The following is a 17,265-nucleotide window of genomic DNA, read 5'->3' as shown; positions in this document are numbered from 1 at the left end:
CAGGATGTCCAGGGAAGCACCCTCTCTGCTCAATGGGCCCTGCCCTGCAGGCCTGCTACTTGGCCAGATGTGCATGCCTAGCTGGCACTGCAGCACTCCCCCAGCCCTAACCTCACTAAAGGCCAGCACGTCTCCTTGGACATGAGCTCCAGGTACCGATCACAGTCCTTCCCACCATCTCAACTGTCACCAGTGGCCAGTGGTACCCAGCAGCTTGGGGAAAGCCTCATGCCTGGGTGGTTCTTCCATGCCTTCTACAGACTCTGGCTCCAGCTTTTCATCACCTAACACCTGGACTTGTGCAGTTCCCCGGGGTTCTCCACCTTCTGCTCCAGAGCTCTTAACGGCAGTTCAAGGGCTACATCAGACAGACGAGATTTCCTTGGCTCATTAACATATTGCAAAGGCTTCTGTTCCCTCAGCAGATGGCTGTCCACCAGCATATTTCTGTTGGGAGTTCTTCCTGCTCATTCACTGGACCTATTCAGTTACCCCGCCTCCTCCCCCAGCTTATAAGGAACAACAACCCAGTCTAGGCCCTTTGAGCCAGTGGCCCCTTACCCCTTTCCCACATTCTCACAGGCTCCTCAGTGACACCAACCATACCTGAAGGACACGTGCACCCACCTTTTCAGTCCCCCGCCCTGCCTTGTGATAAGCACTTTCCTCGGGCTTACAAATACCTGCTTTGCAGCATCTGCCCCCCATACCCTGCTGAAAGCTGAGCCCCAGTGGAGCATATGAACAGCCTGCACAAAGCCTGGTCAATGCTGGCATCCAGTATATATGGCTGAGATGGGCCCAATGGAAGGCACAGTGCGCATGCCAGACACAGATGCCATATGACGTCAACACTGCCACTGAGAACCCACTAGTAAAGAGAACCCCATCTACCCTGAGCTGGCCAGTGCAGATAGTACACTGTGTAGAAATGTCATGTGCTTCATTACTACATATGATCGTGTCAGCACCACAAAAATTAGCATTATCACATTTCAATAAAAACTAAAGCCAGGGGCTGGTGAGATGGCTCAGAGGATAAGAGCACTGGCTGCTCTTCCAGAGGTCCTGAGTTCAGTTCCCAGCAACCACATGGTGGCTCACAACCATTTGTAATGAGATCTGGTGCCCCCTTATGGCCCACAGGGATACATGCAGGCCGAATATTGTATATATAATAAATAAATAAATTAAAAAACAAAAAAACAAAAAACTAAAGTCAGACATGGTGGCACACAACTGTAATCCCAGCACTTGGGAGGCAGAAGTAGGCAGATCTTTCTATGAATTCCAGTCCACCTTGGTCTACAGGACACGTTTCAGTCAGGCCAGGGCCACATTGTGAGGTTGTATCTCAAACACACACACTTAAAAATATGAACTTCAAAGCCTTTGTGCCTATGTTCTGTTCTCCACAGGACTGAACTACGGTCAACTACAAAAACCCAACTACTTAGCTATATATGAGTGACAAACTGACTGTCACAGCCAGCAATGAAGTATGGTGACTCAATATTTAACTACAAACATATTTTTAAATTTTCATGTATGTGCAGCCTCCATAAGAGAAAACTAAAAGTATTGATACAGAAATTTTTAAAAGCTATTTTGAGGAATTTGAGATGAAAGAGTAAGTTCAAAGTCCACTGGACTACAAGCCTGTCTCACTGGGCAGTGATGGTACACATCTTTAATACTAGCACTTGAGAAGTAGAGGCAAGTGGACCTTCAAGTTCAAAGCCAGTCTGGTATATATAGTGAGTTGCAGAACAGCCAGAGCTAGAGAGAAACCCTGTCTCAAAATAATAATAAATAATAATAATATAAAAATAAAAACAAAAAAATTAAACAACTAATTTTATTGTTTTGTTTTTGTTTTGAAGACAGGGTTTCTCTGTAGCTCTGGAGCCTGTCCTAGAACTAACTCTTGTAGATCAGGCTGGCCTCAAACTCACAGAGATCCACCTGCTCTGCCTCCAGAGTGCTGAAATTAAAGGCGTGTGCCACCGCCGCCTGGCTAGTAACTAATTTTTAGAAAGACTGTCTCAGATACAAAAGTAAACAGAGGATTGCAGGGGAAGCTCAGTGGTGAGGCACAGGTTGGATCGCCAGCACAGGTGGGTGAGGGGGACAAACAACACTACTTAGGCTATAAAGCTTCACTCTAGGGGTAAAGGTTCAAAGGAGAAACACCACAGAGTGTCAGCGCTCATGACATGAAGAAACAATGAAAGCAGCACAAAGACAAGGACTGAACCAAGGCTCACTGCACTTCCCCGCCGGGATTTTCTCGGTCAAGGCATGAACCACATCACACAGGAAGTTCAATGGCTTCTTTCCCGTCAGCCTCGAGGGCGGACTTCTCAGAGCTGTTTCTTACATCAAGCCTCTCCAGGAGCTCTCAGGCCACATCTGGCTTGGTGGGGGTATTTCCACAGGAAGCAGGATAAAGCAGTCAGACAGACACACAGCCCTGAACTGGAATGACACACCGGTCACCTGATGCCTGTCCAGCAGCAAGTCTAACAAGCCTACTGCACATGCCACCAGGGAAAAGTCCAGTATGTTCTTGATGTGTCTGGAAGGGCTGTGGAAAACATCTACACCTTGCCTGGTCTCACTATAGAAAAAATAAAATAAAAAAAATTAATGCTTGACTGTTGGCAAAAAGCCGTAAGACCAGGAGCAGCCCTTATTACAAGAGAAGAACAGATGTAGACGGCACACAGTGTGTGGAAAAGGCACTCAGAACCAACTGCAGGAAAGAGAAGAACGCATTCTGGGCCCTGAGTCCCACAGCGTTCCCAATGTACCACTTTGCTCTAGAGACTTCAGAGTCCATGAGAGTTGGAAGGCCAAGTTCACAGTGCCATAAAAATCTGGACAGACAGACATAGTGATATGCACTTTCCATTCTAGCTCTTGGGAAGCGGAGGCAGGGGGATCACTGTGAGTTCAAGTCCAAACTAGTGAGCGTACACAGCAAATTCCAAGTTGCCCAGGTTACAGAGTGACTGTCTCAAAAACTAAATTAATTAAATTAAACATAAATAAGAATCAGGACAGTGGTGACACTGCCCGTCCACTTAAAGAAGTAGCAAACTGGTACTCAGGCAGCCTAGTCTCCAGGAATATGGGAACTCCTGAGGCATCAAAGATTACCCCAATCCTTTCAAGACACAGGAGCGCTAACCAAAAGAAATAAAAATCCAAAAGCCAGGAGGTCAGCAACAGGATGTATCTTAGTAACTACAGTACGTGGAAAGGTTCAGCTTGCTTCTTCCCCCAAAGCATATCTGAGATGGAATATAAAAAAAATGAGATGGGGGCTGAGAAGACGGCTCAGCTGGTAAAGCGCTTGCTGTGCACACGAGGATCTGGGCTCAGGTTCTCAGCACCCAGAGAAAGGCCCGCAGGGCCAGGGAGGCAGAGGCAGATCTCCAGGTTACTTGGCCCGCCAGTCTAACCAAAGTGATGAGCTGTAGCACGATTAATAAAATCCCAGAGACAGATATTGGGGTTCAGCCTGAAGGTCAGAAAAGCAAAGCAGCCAGTCACTGGCTCTTACCTCTACCTCAGTCCAAAATGGCGATCCTGCCTCCAGGAATCTCAGAATGAGACTGTGTGGGAGAGCTGTCTCCTCTCATTTTATAATCCTCTCTAGTGCTGGGATTAAAGGCAAGCACCACCTGGTTCCTATGGCAAACTAGTGTGGCTACTGGGATTAAAGGTGTGTGTCACCACTGCCTGGTCTGGAGGCTGGTCAGTGGGGCTGCTTTACTCTTTGATCTTCAGGCAATCTTTATTTATTAAAATACAAATGAAATGTCACTACAATACACTCCAGGTTCAGTGACAAACACTGGCTCAGAAAATAAGACAGGATGACAGAAGATACCCAGTATTATCTCTGACATTCACATGCACACCCACACACCACAGACAGAATGAATGAAACTGAGTTAGACACTGGCAATCAGACTATAAGTGATGGTCAGTTGTGAGGAAAACAGAAAGGAAAGAACTACTTCTTCCAGGGGTCCTGCCTGACCCTTGGGGAAGCATAAGCAACACTGTTTTTGAGGCAGAACCTCTAAAAAAAATGCTTCAAGGTACAACTAGGAAGGAACAATAGGCCTGGACATCAGGCCATTTCTCTTAGGTTGATACTGTTTGATCTATGTGTCATGTTCTCACACTTCCCCACACACAAACACCTCACCAAACAAGTCCATTATACCTCCCACAGACCTGCCCCAAGCTGGAACACGAGTAGGGCAACAACTTCAACTACTCCTTTCTGCCCCAAGGTTTTTCTCCCAGGCAGTGGACAACAGGCCGTATGTGGCACGGTGCAGGCAGCCTTCTGGACACACAGGAACAGCTCAAGATTACCTTTTTTCTTTTCACTTTTCCTAAGTTTTATTTAACTGATAACCTTATTGAATGATCAGTACACCCAGCTATCAGGGACCTGCTGGGGCTCCATTCTTAGTTTCTCAATGGCAGTTTGTAGTTTCTCAGACTTTGTCTAGATTGTCATTTATGATGATCATATCAAAGTAGTGGCTGTATGCTCTCTGAATTCGTGCGCGTTCATCCACTGTTTTCTTCAAATCAGAGCCCATCAAAAGCTTGCTGGTGGTTCCTGCTTCCACCACAACCTTGTGCGTGGCACACAAGGTCTCTAGCTCTGGAGCAGCAATAAATACCATATAAGGCATGAACTCAGATGTCCTCAACACTTTCAATGCTTGTGGGTTGACGTATAAAATGCAAGTACGTCCAGTTTGTACAACTTCAAGGATAGAGTCAACCTTCATTCCATAGAGGTTTCCTTCATATTCCCCATGCTCCAAATACTTTCCAGCTTTAATATCTACTTCCATCACTGATTGGAACACAAATTTATATGCCTGCCCATCCTTTTCATCTTCTCTTGGCTTCTGTGAAGTAAATGGCACCATTGTTCCAAATCTAGCAGGATTCAGCACTATGAATCTATTTTTCAAGCTTCTTCTGCCCACACCTTGAGCTCCTATCAACACTAATGTTTTTCGCTGGAAGGGTGGCGTTTTTGTTACTTCCTCATACATCTGAATTTCATGACGATCAAACTCCTCATTCCTAGATGTGAGGTACATCATCTTTTTTTGTTGTTGTTGCTTATAGTTCCACAAAAGGGTCCTGAATTGTCCCAGTCTCTGCGAACAAATGCCTTTCTCTTCTCTTCCAGGATCTGGCTTGGGATCAGACCAGCACTTCTGCCCTCTTTCACATGGCTAGCCTGCCACCAATTTGGGTCTTTTCTGTTTACAATCTGAAGAATTTCTCTTTTAGAAAACTTAGTCCTGCTTCTTTGCAGGGTATCAGGTTATCATTGAATGGATTATAATTGAAATGACTCTTGACAAACACCTGTTGAGGAGTACTCTCTCTGTAACTTGACAAAATTTTGGGGTGACACTTTCACTAATATTCTTCAGCAGTTCTTGTAATTCCTTTGGATTGTTTCCAACCTCATTTCCACTGGCTTCCTTAATGATATCTCCCACATGAAGCAGACCTTGTCAATCTATCATTCCTTCATGAAGGATTCGGGAAATTATTAGATCATTATTTTAAACCCTAAATGTTACACCCAATGGCTCGCCAGCTCTTTTGTGAATACCAAGAATGAGATGGCACCTACTGGCAATAACTAATTATTGAGAGAATTATTCATTTCTAGGCTTGAGAGAGGCGAATCATAACATTTTGATGCCACAATACCAAGGGCCTCCAGGAATGACTGGAAATGAGGTTCCCTGAGTATTTCTACCAGTTCTGCCACATTTTCATCCACACTTATCAGAGGACTGATATCTTCAAGAATTTCATTTGCTAATTCGAAGTTATTACCACTGACAGCTTCTAATTTTGAATCTTCAAGCCCCTCATGAGCCTTTTTTAGCAAGGCAGTCACATCTTGCTTGCTCTGTGTCTGGGTCACGACTGTAGACTGAATCTTTCCTCTTCCCAGAATTTTCCTGTTCTCATTGTCCCGCCTCTACATTCAAGATTATCTTAAGAAAGCCAAGTATCAGGGCAGATATGATGGCTCAGCCTTTAGTCAATACAATAACAATTAGGCAGCAGAAGCAGGCGGACCTCTGTGAGTTTGAGATCAGCCTGGCCTACATGGCAAGTTCCAGGACAGGAGAGTCAGAGTTACAAAATGAGACCTTGTCTCAAAACACATAAATAAGAGAGAGAGAGAGAGAGAGAGAGAGAGAGAGAGAGAGAGAGAGAGAGAGAAAGAGAGAGAGAGAGAGAAGTATCTAGGAGATGGAGATTCAGCTTAAGTATGTGGCCACTCAGGTCCTAAACACAACAGTCCCAGGTACAGCTGCCGTGGGAGACTGAAATGGCTGGTGTGCTGGGAGGCAGCAATTGGGACTTCTGGGCTTAGGATCTCCTGCATACCACATTTGCTATCCTATCAGAATATGTTTGGATATTGTGTTATTTCTTTAAAAAAAATAAGTTACTGAAAGTTTGTTTATTGATTGATTGATTGATTGATTGATTTTTCAGGGTTTCTCTGTAGCTTTGGAACTTGTCCTGGAACTAGCTCTTGTAGACCCAGGCTGGCCTCGAACTGAGATCTGCCTGCATCTGCTTCCCGAGTGCAGGGATTACAGGCATGTGCCACCACCGCCTGGCTTATTTTTCCTCTTTTCAAGACAGTCTCTGTTTAGCCCCAGCTGTCCTGGAACTTGCTCTACAGACCAGGTTCAAACCCTGAGATCTGCCTGCCTGCCTCTTCCAGTTGGAAGTGTTGGAATTAATTGTACCACCACCACCCAGCTGAAATTGTATTTTTTATGCATATTAACATACAAAATACTTTTTAATGAAAAAGAACTGCAATTCCCAAAATAAGAAAGACTTAATAAGAAGTGGCATTGCTTTGCCCTTTACAGGCCTGCTAACCTCCAGGTTACAGCTGCAGTCTACAGATTCTACTCGTACCCTGGCAGAGTGACTGGCTCTGGACGAAGCCCTAACTTCAGCCAGCCTCATGGGGAGATGCAGCTGGGAATGAGAGAGAAACGCAGGAGCTTTTGTACACAGCTGTGGATACACGCCTTTGCAGTGACCCTAAAACTCAGCACTTGTTTTCGTTCTTGATCTAACTGCAGCCGGAGCCTGCCACCACCGGAAACTTGGCACCTGACTTCTTCAAAGCCCACTAATCTGTTCTGCTTGGAAAGCAGATTTCTGAGGCAAATGTAAGCTCCCATTTATCACTCAGAAAGTCCTGCTCACTAAAGTATACATAACCTACAGGTGCTACTCATGATACATGATACTAAAAGCATTATGCCAGGCATGGTCAAGTAGGATCATAATCCCAGCACTCAGGAGACTGAGCAGGAGTCTTCCAAACTAGGATGTCATGAAACCCTACCTTCAAATAAATAAATAAACCTCGCACACGCATGTGTATGTTAGCATTAGTACTGACTCTTCTTTGAAGGAGCTGTTGGGCTCATAGAAGTAATTACATCCTAAAAATTCCAATCCCACTTGACAATTTGTATCACTGACAATAGACTCCTTTGGAGTGACAGGCTTTGTATATTTTGTAGGAAGATCGATGTTGGTCAGGCTTTCTTTTGTGGTGGTCCATGAGAAAGCAGCTAGTTCAGTTCATAGCTTCCTTTACTACAGAGAGCTGTAGAAAGGAGCTGCGGGCAGGCCTGCTTTTCGCCTCACCCGGCTCCCGCACGGCTAGCTTAGTCCCAGAAATAACAACATACAAATTGTATTCATTTAAGCACTGCCTGGCCCATTATCTCTAGAGAGTTAGTTACTAACTAACTCTCATATCTTGATATTAACCCATTTCTAATAATCTGTATCACACCATGAGGTGTGGCTTACCGGGAAAGATTCAGCATGTCTGACCTGGTGGCAGACTCCATGGCTTCTGGCTCATAGCCCTCTTCCCAGCATTTTGTTCTGTTTACTCCGCCTACCTAATTTTCTGTCCTATCAAGGGGCCAAGGCAGTCTCTTTATTGACCAATGAAAATAACACAATAGACAGATAACCCTCCTCCATCAGAGAGCTATCCTGGGAACAATCTCAGTACACAAATGCCCTCGCTGTCCAGTTCATCAGAGTGTTGATGAAGTGAGAGCTAATGGCTTCACTGTGACATTAGAACAATTTTTTAAGAACATCTCTTTATTTTTATTCCTTTTAATTATATGTGTGTTTGTGTGTGTGCGCGCGTGTGTGCGTGTGGGTATATGCACATGAGTGCAGGTGCCCTCAAAGGCCATAGGCATCAGATCTCCTGGAACTGGAGTTATAGACAGTTGTTAGCCACCTGACACGGGTGACAGGAACTGACCTGGGATCTCTGAACAGCAGCAAGCAAGAGTTCTTAATCACTAAGCCAGGTCTCCAGCCCATCAAGGACAGTCTTGGGTAAAAATAAGGCATTTGATGCTTCACTGTCTTGCAGAGAGCATAGGACACGGTGTGGTGCCACAAGTCTGACCTGTGCTCAAGCACCAGCAATCTTACCACCACCAGTTCTGAACCATCGGTCCAAGTGCTGATACAGAAAAACATAAACAACCTCTCAGCATTCTTTTGGCCTCACAGGCCCCTAGGAAAGGTCTTCCAGCTGTCCCAGAGACTGTGGGCCACCCTGATAACCACAGTACTTGGGGCTGGCAGGAACAGGCATTGAGTCAACCTCTATCTCTGCCTCTCTCTTCACCTTGCCCAGGCTGCAGGACTCCGAGAGTCTATTCCAGAGCTGCAAGCCAGGCTTTCCTGAATTAACCAGTTCTCCCCAGCTTCTACTGCTCAAGGGGACCACCACCCCACAGCTCCTTGGGAAAGAAGTCTGCGGGACCAGGACATTCTGGGCCTGCTCCCTTCAACAATCCTAAGGTACCCTCCTCCTGCTGGTTTCTCTCAGCCTCCCTTCTCTGCTCATACGTCACCGTACTGCCAAGGACCCTGGGTCCAACACAAGTCACACCTCCCCAGCACACCTTGACGGCAGACTGAGAGGAGTGCACCTGTCAGCAGCTTCTGAGCACTTTGTCCCACCATGCCTACTCCAGCCCTTCACAGGCATCATCCACCCCAGCATTAGCCTTCCACAGCTCTGAAGGGCTCCAGCCCTCCCAGTTGGCCTACCTATGACCTCTGCCTGTTCCTCACTCACAAACTCCATAGAGGCCACACAGCAGCAAACCAGGGCCCACAGAGCAGGTCTAGCTCCCACCTGTTTCTGTGCAACCCATGAGCCAAAAGTTGACCTTATGTCTTAAAATAAGGGGGGGGAAATTAAAGATCGCCTCTTCTTTAGGATATAAAAATTAGATGAAATTCAAATTTCAGTCCCCATATATGGTTTCACTGGAGCACACAGTACCCGTTGTCTACACTATCTGCTGCTTCTGCTATACAGCACATTCAAGAGCGGCAGGGCTGTGCCAGACTACCGGCATCCGCTCTCCAGCAGGTAACCTGCAGCAGGCAGGGGTGTTTGCACACTGGGTTCGCCAATAGGGGGCCTAGTGCAAGGTTATTGGTTGCATTTCCAGAGATTATGAACAACCTGGACTAGAGATGAAGAGATCATAGTATATACTGTAACCGTGAACCATGGCTTTCAGAACCAGTGGCCTAGACCAAGGAGATTATACTTGATGGCTATTGTCTGCACCTTCTTAATCAAGGGCGGAGCCACTTCCACACACTTCAAACCGTGGCCTACGAGGCCCAACCTGCACGTTCATGTCCGCTACATAAGCCAACACTCAGGCATTAGTACAACCCAAACCCCAGTAGTCGTGCTCCTCTGTTGAATGTGCTAATGCTGGCCCACTAAGGTGAGGCTAGACCAAAACAAAAACTCATATATACCTGGCCAGACATAGTGGATCACACCTTTATTCCCAGCACTCCTGAGGCAGAGGCAGGTAGAACTCTAGAATTTTGAGACTAGTCGACATAGTGAGTTCCAGGTCAGTTAAAGCTATAAAGTGAGAACAACCTTTTATTAAAAAAAAAAAAAAAAAAGTTCAAAGCAATTTATTGTCAATTGAATTTCCCATTGAAATGTCAGAGTGTTAGAACAAACCCCTTGAGCCCAAATAATAACAGCATCGTATTTGAGAAGCTCAAATGAGCAAGCAAGATGTATACACAGCACATGTGTAAGAATAAGACACTTCGCTGAGCAGGGGATGACTCACACCTTTAATCCCAGCACTCGGGAGGCAGAGGCAGGTGGATCTCTATGAGTTCAAAGCCAACCTGGTCTACAGCGTGAGTTCCAGGACAGCAAGGACTACACAGAGAAACCCTGCCTCAAAAAACAAAACAAGAAAACAAAAATAAAAAAGCAAAACAACAACAAATAAACAAGGCACTCTAGCTCGGAGAATCCATCTCAATAGTGGTGTCTTCATTAAACCAGACCACGTCCATGCCAGAACCTGTGTATAAAATGCCACTGACTGATCACTCCAAACATGTGGTAATGGCCAAAGATGGTGGACCAGGATATGCCCCACTCCCTGCTTTACAATAGAGCAAGGTATCCTGCAAGTACACCAGGGTATTTCACCCACAAGGCTCTCCCAGGTTCCCAACTCCAAAAGCTCCCAGGTATCTGGATGTGGGACTCCAATGACCATGAGTAACAGAAGATGACTAGAACGCTTGTCATCAGTTTCCACTATGGAGCAAGAATCTGTTTGCTTCACAAGAAAAATGAAAAAGAATCACTTAGGGCTAGCGAGATGGCTCAACAGGTAAAGGTACTTGCCACAGAGCCTGACCTGCCTGAGTTCCATACTTGAAACCCACACAATGGAAGGAAAAAACAGGCTCCTGAAAGTTGTTCTGACCTCCACCCACACATGCACATGCACACACACACACAGAGTTAAAATTTGAAGCATAAATTACTTAGAGCCATGTATATGGTGCACACCTTTAATCCCAACACTAGGAGGCTAAAGCAAGAGAGCTGTTGCAAGTTTGAGGCCAACATGGTCTATACACTGAGTTCCAGGCCAGGAGGGATACATACAGCAGACTTTCTTTAAAGAAAAACTTTAAAAAAAAAAATCCATTCATCTTTCTGCCTTTGAGAACGTTTTCTTTTCTTCATCATAATCTTCAGGATGAAGACTGCATAAACCAATGAACAGTTGAGCTCTGAGCTGTAGGGACTCCCAGGAACCACTCTACCCAGCCTAAAAGGAATATGGATACGAGTCCAGGCTCCTTCACCTTTCAAATAATGTAACAGAAGACATGGAAAGGCCATGCTCTCAGTTCATGAGAGTCACCCTGCATTTGCACTTAACTTCACCCGTGGCCTCTGCCACCAGGCTCCCCTCAGTCTTCCTACACCTCAAAAGGAAATGGCTATTCCAAGTCAGCAATAAATGTTATAGATGTTGTATTTTTCTGAGCTTATACTCTGTAGAATTACACAAGGTGTAGTAAAGACCCAGGAAAGCATCCACATCAGGAATCTTTTTGCAATTAAAGACATTACTAGGATAATCAGTCAAGTGTAAGACCTAGTGTTTAAGCAGCAGAAATGAAAAGCCCTGGTGTGGTAATTACACTGAGATTGGAGAGGAGAATGCCTATGTTTTTAGAAATTGTTACGTTAAGTATAGAAGGCTTTAGGGACACCATGGCATAAGTAAACTTGTCTTCTCTGAGAACTGACACCTGAAACACAGGTGGAAACTACACAACCCATTCCTGGGATTATTTAAAGCAAATATCCCAAACCTATTCCTGTTCAAAAGACAGTGGGCTTTTATAACCCCAAGGCTGTGATGGAAAGGAGTGGCCTCCAGGTTTTAAGTGGTAGGAAAGGGTGGCCCCTGGATCTGGTGATAGGAAAGGGTGGCTCTTGGGTCTGAAGATCATAAGCCACATTCTGAAAGGCTATCACTGATGTATTCATCTTTCAGGAATAAACTATAATCCCATGAGGTGCCTGAGCCAGCGAGACAATAGCTTCCTCCTTATACTTGCTGCCCAAGTCAGCAGGAAAGAGCCTGGACCCAGAAACACCTGAAGAGCCACTGCAACAGGCAGCATAGCCAAGGCCTGAGTGTAATGCTGGATAGCACATTAGAGGGCACCTATACCCAAATGTCCCCACTGCCAATCCACTCCCACCCTAGCCTGTGTTCAACTTGTATCAACAATTAGTGGAGGGCACAGGCCTCACAAATCACAACCCCAGGCCAAAGGCAACCATTGTCTGCCTCTGGAGTACAGATAGTTTCCTGGGAAACACGTATGTCCAACTTCTGATGTGCAAGGTGGAGTCGACCAGTGAAGACAGACCTCAAAGACAGACAATTACTTATATGCCCAAAACAAAAGGATCCCAGGCTCTGAGTTCGGGCTCCACCAGATTTAATGACACTTCAGACCACTCAGAGCCTGAGATCTAGCAGGCTGGGTATTGGCACGCCTCTAACGAAATGAACCTCTGAAGAGGCAGGACTTTTCCAGTTCCTCCTCCACTTCCTATTGGAGGGATCCCTATGGGAATAAGAGAAGAAACGACGTATCTCCACGAGGAAAAGCAGTCCCCAATGATTCCGGGGACCTGGGGAGCTCAGAAGCAGGTGGAGCTGAATGGGTTATGACATCGGCCTGTGAGCTCATCAGCAGAGGCTTCCATCCTTGATCTCCTCCTTTCTTCCTGCTTCCTTCTTTACATGGCAGATTTGCATTTTAGACAAATCTAAATTACAAAATTCTGAAATACATTGTAAATATATGTAAATATTAAACCCTTACTTTGCAAAAATGTGAATAATCTGAATCCTACAAATCTTTAAAACCCATTTCAAACCTGGAAAGGTAATGTCACTGAATTCTCAAGGACAGGCTCTAGGAGCTACTGCCCGACTTTGCTGGTTTCACAGACATCACTGGGTGTGTTTGCAGAACTTAGATACCCTGAGGTCAGGGGTGAGATCATCTTGTCATTCACTGAAACATGGTACATGACCATGACTTCATACTGACCAACAGTAGCAACGTTCAGCTGGAAAACAGGTCACAGAGCCTGAGATCCATCCTGAGCCCACGAAGGTGGAGTTATACGATGTCTTCACAGAAGGTGGTCTGCAGCAATGATCACACCAAGCCATCTCTAGCTCTGGCCAAAGCACAAGCTGAGCTCAGAAGAGGGCTGTTCCCATCCTGGAGACCTATAGCCCAGTGAGGTTCCTTTGGGGTAAGTCGATGTCTGCTCCACCATAAGCTAATATGTATGTAATCAAATCGGACAGTTCTTGACTGTGCTGACATGAAAGTTGCAGAAGTTAATTCAAGATAGGTATCAAATCCACTGTATTTCAGCAATGTTCCATCCTCCTTGGTGGTGGTTGCATGCTCTGGAGGCACCAGCTCCTCCATCAGGTTCCAGTCAGTTCCAAACCCAGCCCTAATCTAAGACTAACTCCATCCATGCAGAACAGTGCCAGTCGGAGTTTCTAGATCTGCCCTTGAGAAATAAGGATACGGGAGCAGCACCTCCCACCGATATTTCAAAGCAGATAGCCACCAGATGTCAGTGCAAGCTTCTGCCTGGGATGAAATGAGCTCTAAATGATAAGCTGATATGGCCTAAGGAGGCAACTGCCGTGGTTCAGCTCCCACACTTGCTTTCCTAAAACTCTCCTCCTTGCCAATCAACAGGGCAGGACAGTTAGGAGTCCCGCTGCTGACCACATCTCTGGGAGCGATTGTCTGAAGAGAAACTGTAACATTCTTCAGCCTGACACATTCCTGTTGGGGCCCTCAATGTATCCAACTATCTTTTTTTTTTTTTAATACCAAGGGAAATGTTTTTTTTTCTTTTTTCCTAGATATAAATTTTAAATTATGAAGGATTTTTACAGTCAGTCTTGCATCACGGAATTCAGTTGTACCCTTAAGGTTTCTATAGCATAGACGATTCTGAGGATACAGGGTATAAGCTATATAGCACTGGTGGCATTAGTAAAACCTGTTACAAACTCATGTAGTAATCTGTGCCTGGAGCTTCATTTCCCTACAAACCACCTCACGTAGCAAAGCTGTGGTTTTCATCCCGCGTGTCAGTGTGCACACACATGCCATGACCACATGCAGATTCCAAGTCCCTCACCTGGAGAAGCACTGGTCAGAGTTCTAGTGAACATTCCTCCCCCCATATGCATTTAACATTTTCTTGTAAATATATTGCATTTCTAGCAGAGAACTGATGTGTCCTTGGTTTATCTCTTGGGATATTTGACACCAGTCTCTACTGGCCACATTACCCTCAATCATTTGCTTTGGATGTGCAGTACCTGCTGGACTTTTTCCAGAGATAGTACTTTTTTTCCTGTCAAGACTTAGAAACACTGGAGGATACTTAGGGATGATAGAAATATCAGATTAGAGGAGATATGGCAACTAAATGAAGTATGGGGTTCTGAATTAGATCCTGTAACAAACAAACAAACCATGTCAGTGGAATACTAGAACTTGTGAAAGGTCTATAACCTAGGTAACCTTGCTGGTAGAAACATTTCTGGCTTTCTGTGGACAGTTCCTTGTATAAGATATCAACACCAGGAGAGGAAATGAAAGGGAAGAGAAAGCTCACCTACAGTTTCACTGAGATTCTTAATCGCAGACTGAATCTGCAGGTGGGCCAAAGAGTGCTCATCAGCGTGTGGGTTGCTGCAGACTCTGCTCAGACTCTGGCAGATGCAGCCTATTCCATTAAGCACAACTTGCAAGTGTGCCAGCCCAATGCATCGCCTTCCTATCCCTGTACTATGGGTACAGCAAACACTGCACTGCGCACTTCTGGGTCAGTGAACCATGGTTTGCTGAGCTGCTTACATTGACACGGGGGGGGGGGGGGGGGGGGGGGGGAGTGGCTACCCTGAGTGCTCGCTACAGAACAAGACAAAAGAAGCCTAAGCTCAGCGTCTGACCAGTCTCCTGCATCTTGGTGCCCTGCCAATATAGCAGAGCCAAAAGAACCATCCACTCAACTGGAGGCAGTCACAGAGACCATGCTCTGGCACACAGCCATCATTAAGGCCAAAGGAAGGAAGGAGAGAAATGGTCTGAGACAACCAGCTTTGGAATTCTTGTGCATAATCTCTATTTACCCCACTGGAATATTTTAACATAAAGAGTACAATAAACCCACAAGAAAACAGCACAGAAAAAAAGACTTCAATTTCTGACAGAGGGTCTAATCTAGGTAAGAAACAGTGGGCCTGGAGCACACAGAAGTGGGGCTCTCGGCCTCACCAGTCTCCAAAGTCACCTCAGAGACAAGTAGAACATCTTTCCAGCAAAGGGAAACCCTTGAAGACAGACAAAACAGCCTAGATAAAAGGTGTCTGCAGCAAGTCCTCCAGGTCTTAAGGCAACAAGCTCGTCAAGTCACTATAGGGGAAAACCATTTTTAAAACCCTCTCCACAGGTCTATGGACCTTGGCCAGTTTCCTCCTGCCTTAGGGCTTAAAGCTTAGGAAATAATTACCAATATTGGAAGACCTGCTGTGCAAAGGAAGAAGCTGATATTTACCACCAACCACCCACCCCAAAGAGTGACACTAAACAAGAAACCAGAGAAGAGAACTGAAGAGAGCCCTGGTATAGTCTACTCAGCCTGAGGGAAACTGCACTCAGGAAACAAACTACAGGACAAAGGACAAATACACTCAGAAACTACAATTCTGATTGACTGATTGTGGGTCTTTTTCTTTTTTTAAAAGATTTTTTGAGACAGGATTTCTCTGTATAGTTCTGGCTGTCCTGGAACTCACTCTGTAGACCAGGCTGTCCTTGAACTCAGAGATTCGCCTGCCTCTGCCTCCAGAGTGCTGGGATTAAAGGCGTGCGCCACCACCGCCCAGCCAGAGGATGACGTGGGAGCATGGCATGGATTTTTTTTTCTCCTGCACCACTGCACCAAGCAAAATAGAACGATTAAGGCTTAAAGTTATTAATTGAAGCTCTCTCCTGGAACGAGAAAAGGAATTAGAAAGAAAGATGAAAAGATTCAAGTCGTCTACCCAAAATGTGTGTCACACATGACAGGAATTCCTAGAAGAATAAAACCGTGGGAATAAATTATTAAATTCTCTAATGACTCAAGAGAATTTCCCAGGCTCATGGACACACCTACTGAGCACACCTGTGAACTGTAAAGGTGTACAAATGCCAAGACGACCTTAAAATTGTCCAGGGAGGAAAGAGTTACCAGAAAGGAAGAACTTGGCAGAGTCCCTACGGACTGAAGAAAGCCAGGACTGAAACACTGTGTCCTGAGCTAACCAGGCGTGCAGGGAAGACATCGGGACCTACCTGAACGGGCCCTAAAACTCACTGACCCAGATTAGAAAAGGACAAAGCGGAGGTGGAGGAAAGCCGAAGATTTAACACTATCTTCGAAAGGTTACAATGTCACCGGGAGCAGAAACACAAAGGCCACTACGAACAACAGGAAAAAGGCACGGCTGTGCGGGACAGGGACGTGACGCTAGGTGGGGAAGAGAGCTCCGGTATCAGCCCCGATGTAAACAGAGTGCAGAGCAGAGGCGGATGCGCCAACGAGGGCCAAGCCACCCTCCCGGGGCAGAAAGCCAAGAGCTACCGGGAGATGCGGCCGCTGGAGGCGGCAGGGCGGTGCGCAGGGCCCGGGAACACTGCGCGCGGCTCTGCACGGACCGACTGGGGTAGCCGAGCGCGGGAGAGAGCGTCCGCGCGCCGAGGCCGCGACAGGGCCGCCGGGCGCGGGTCTGGGCGGCGCCGAGGCTCTGGAGCCGAACGCTCCCGGCGCCCCGCACGCCCAGCCCGGAGCCCGCAGCCCGGAGCCCGCAGCCCGGAGCCCGCAGCCCGGGCGGGTGGAGGCGCGGAAGCGGCGCACGGACATTCCGCGGCCCGCTGTCCCCGACCCGGCCAGGCGTGCGGCCCGCGGCCGTTGGCGACGGTTGGCGGCGGGGCGGGGCGGGGGCGGACGGAGATCTCGCTCTCGCTCTCGCTCTCGCCCCGCGGGAAGGGGGAGTGGAGGCGCGACCGGCTGCGGGAGCTGCAATTACCGTGTGGGCTGCGGAATTCTCGTGGTGTTTGTCGGGGAGATGCGATAATGGCGTCCGTCCTCGCGAGAGAAGCAGCCGCTCTGCGCAGGCGCGGCGAGCACCTCCC

General features: G+C 46.7%; 1 protein-coding gene and 1 pseudogene across 7 annotated transcripts in view; both read right to left on the bottom strand.

Moving 5' to 3' along the window:
* Banp (BTG3 associated nuclear protein) overlaps positions 1-17,265 on the bottom strand; it is a 77,899-nt gene extending 60,634 nt beyond the window's left edge. For all 7 annotated transcript variants that reach the window (XM_087900509.1, XM_087900513.1, XM_087900511.1 and 4 more), the window contains exon 1: positions 17,160-17,265. The gene's annotated coding sequence lies outside the window, so the exon portion shown is untranslated. The remainder of the gene's footprint in view (positions 1-17,159) is intronic.
* Positions 3,608-6,189, bottom strand: LOC148118544 (protein PALS2 pseudogene; annotated as a pseudogene).

Source organism: Myodes glareolus, chromosome 22 (genome assembly GCF_982192425.1).
Source record: "Myodes glareolus chromosome 22, mMyoGla1.1, whole genome shotgun sequence".
Lineage (NCBI taxonomy): Eukaryota > Metazoa > Chordata > Mammalia > Rodentia > Cricetidae > Myodes > Myodes glareolus.
The sequence above is the reverse complement of the archived record's forward strand: the minus strand, read 5'-3'. Positions and strand labels throughout refer to the sequence as shown.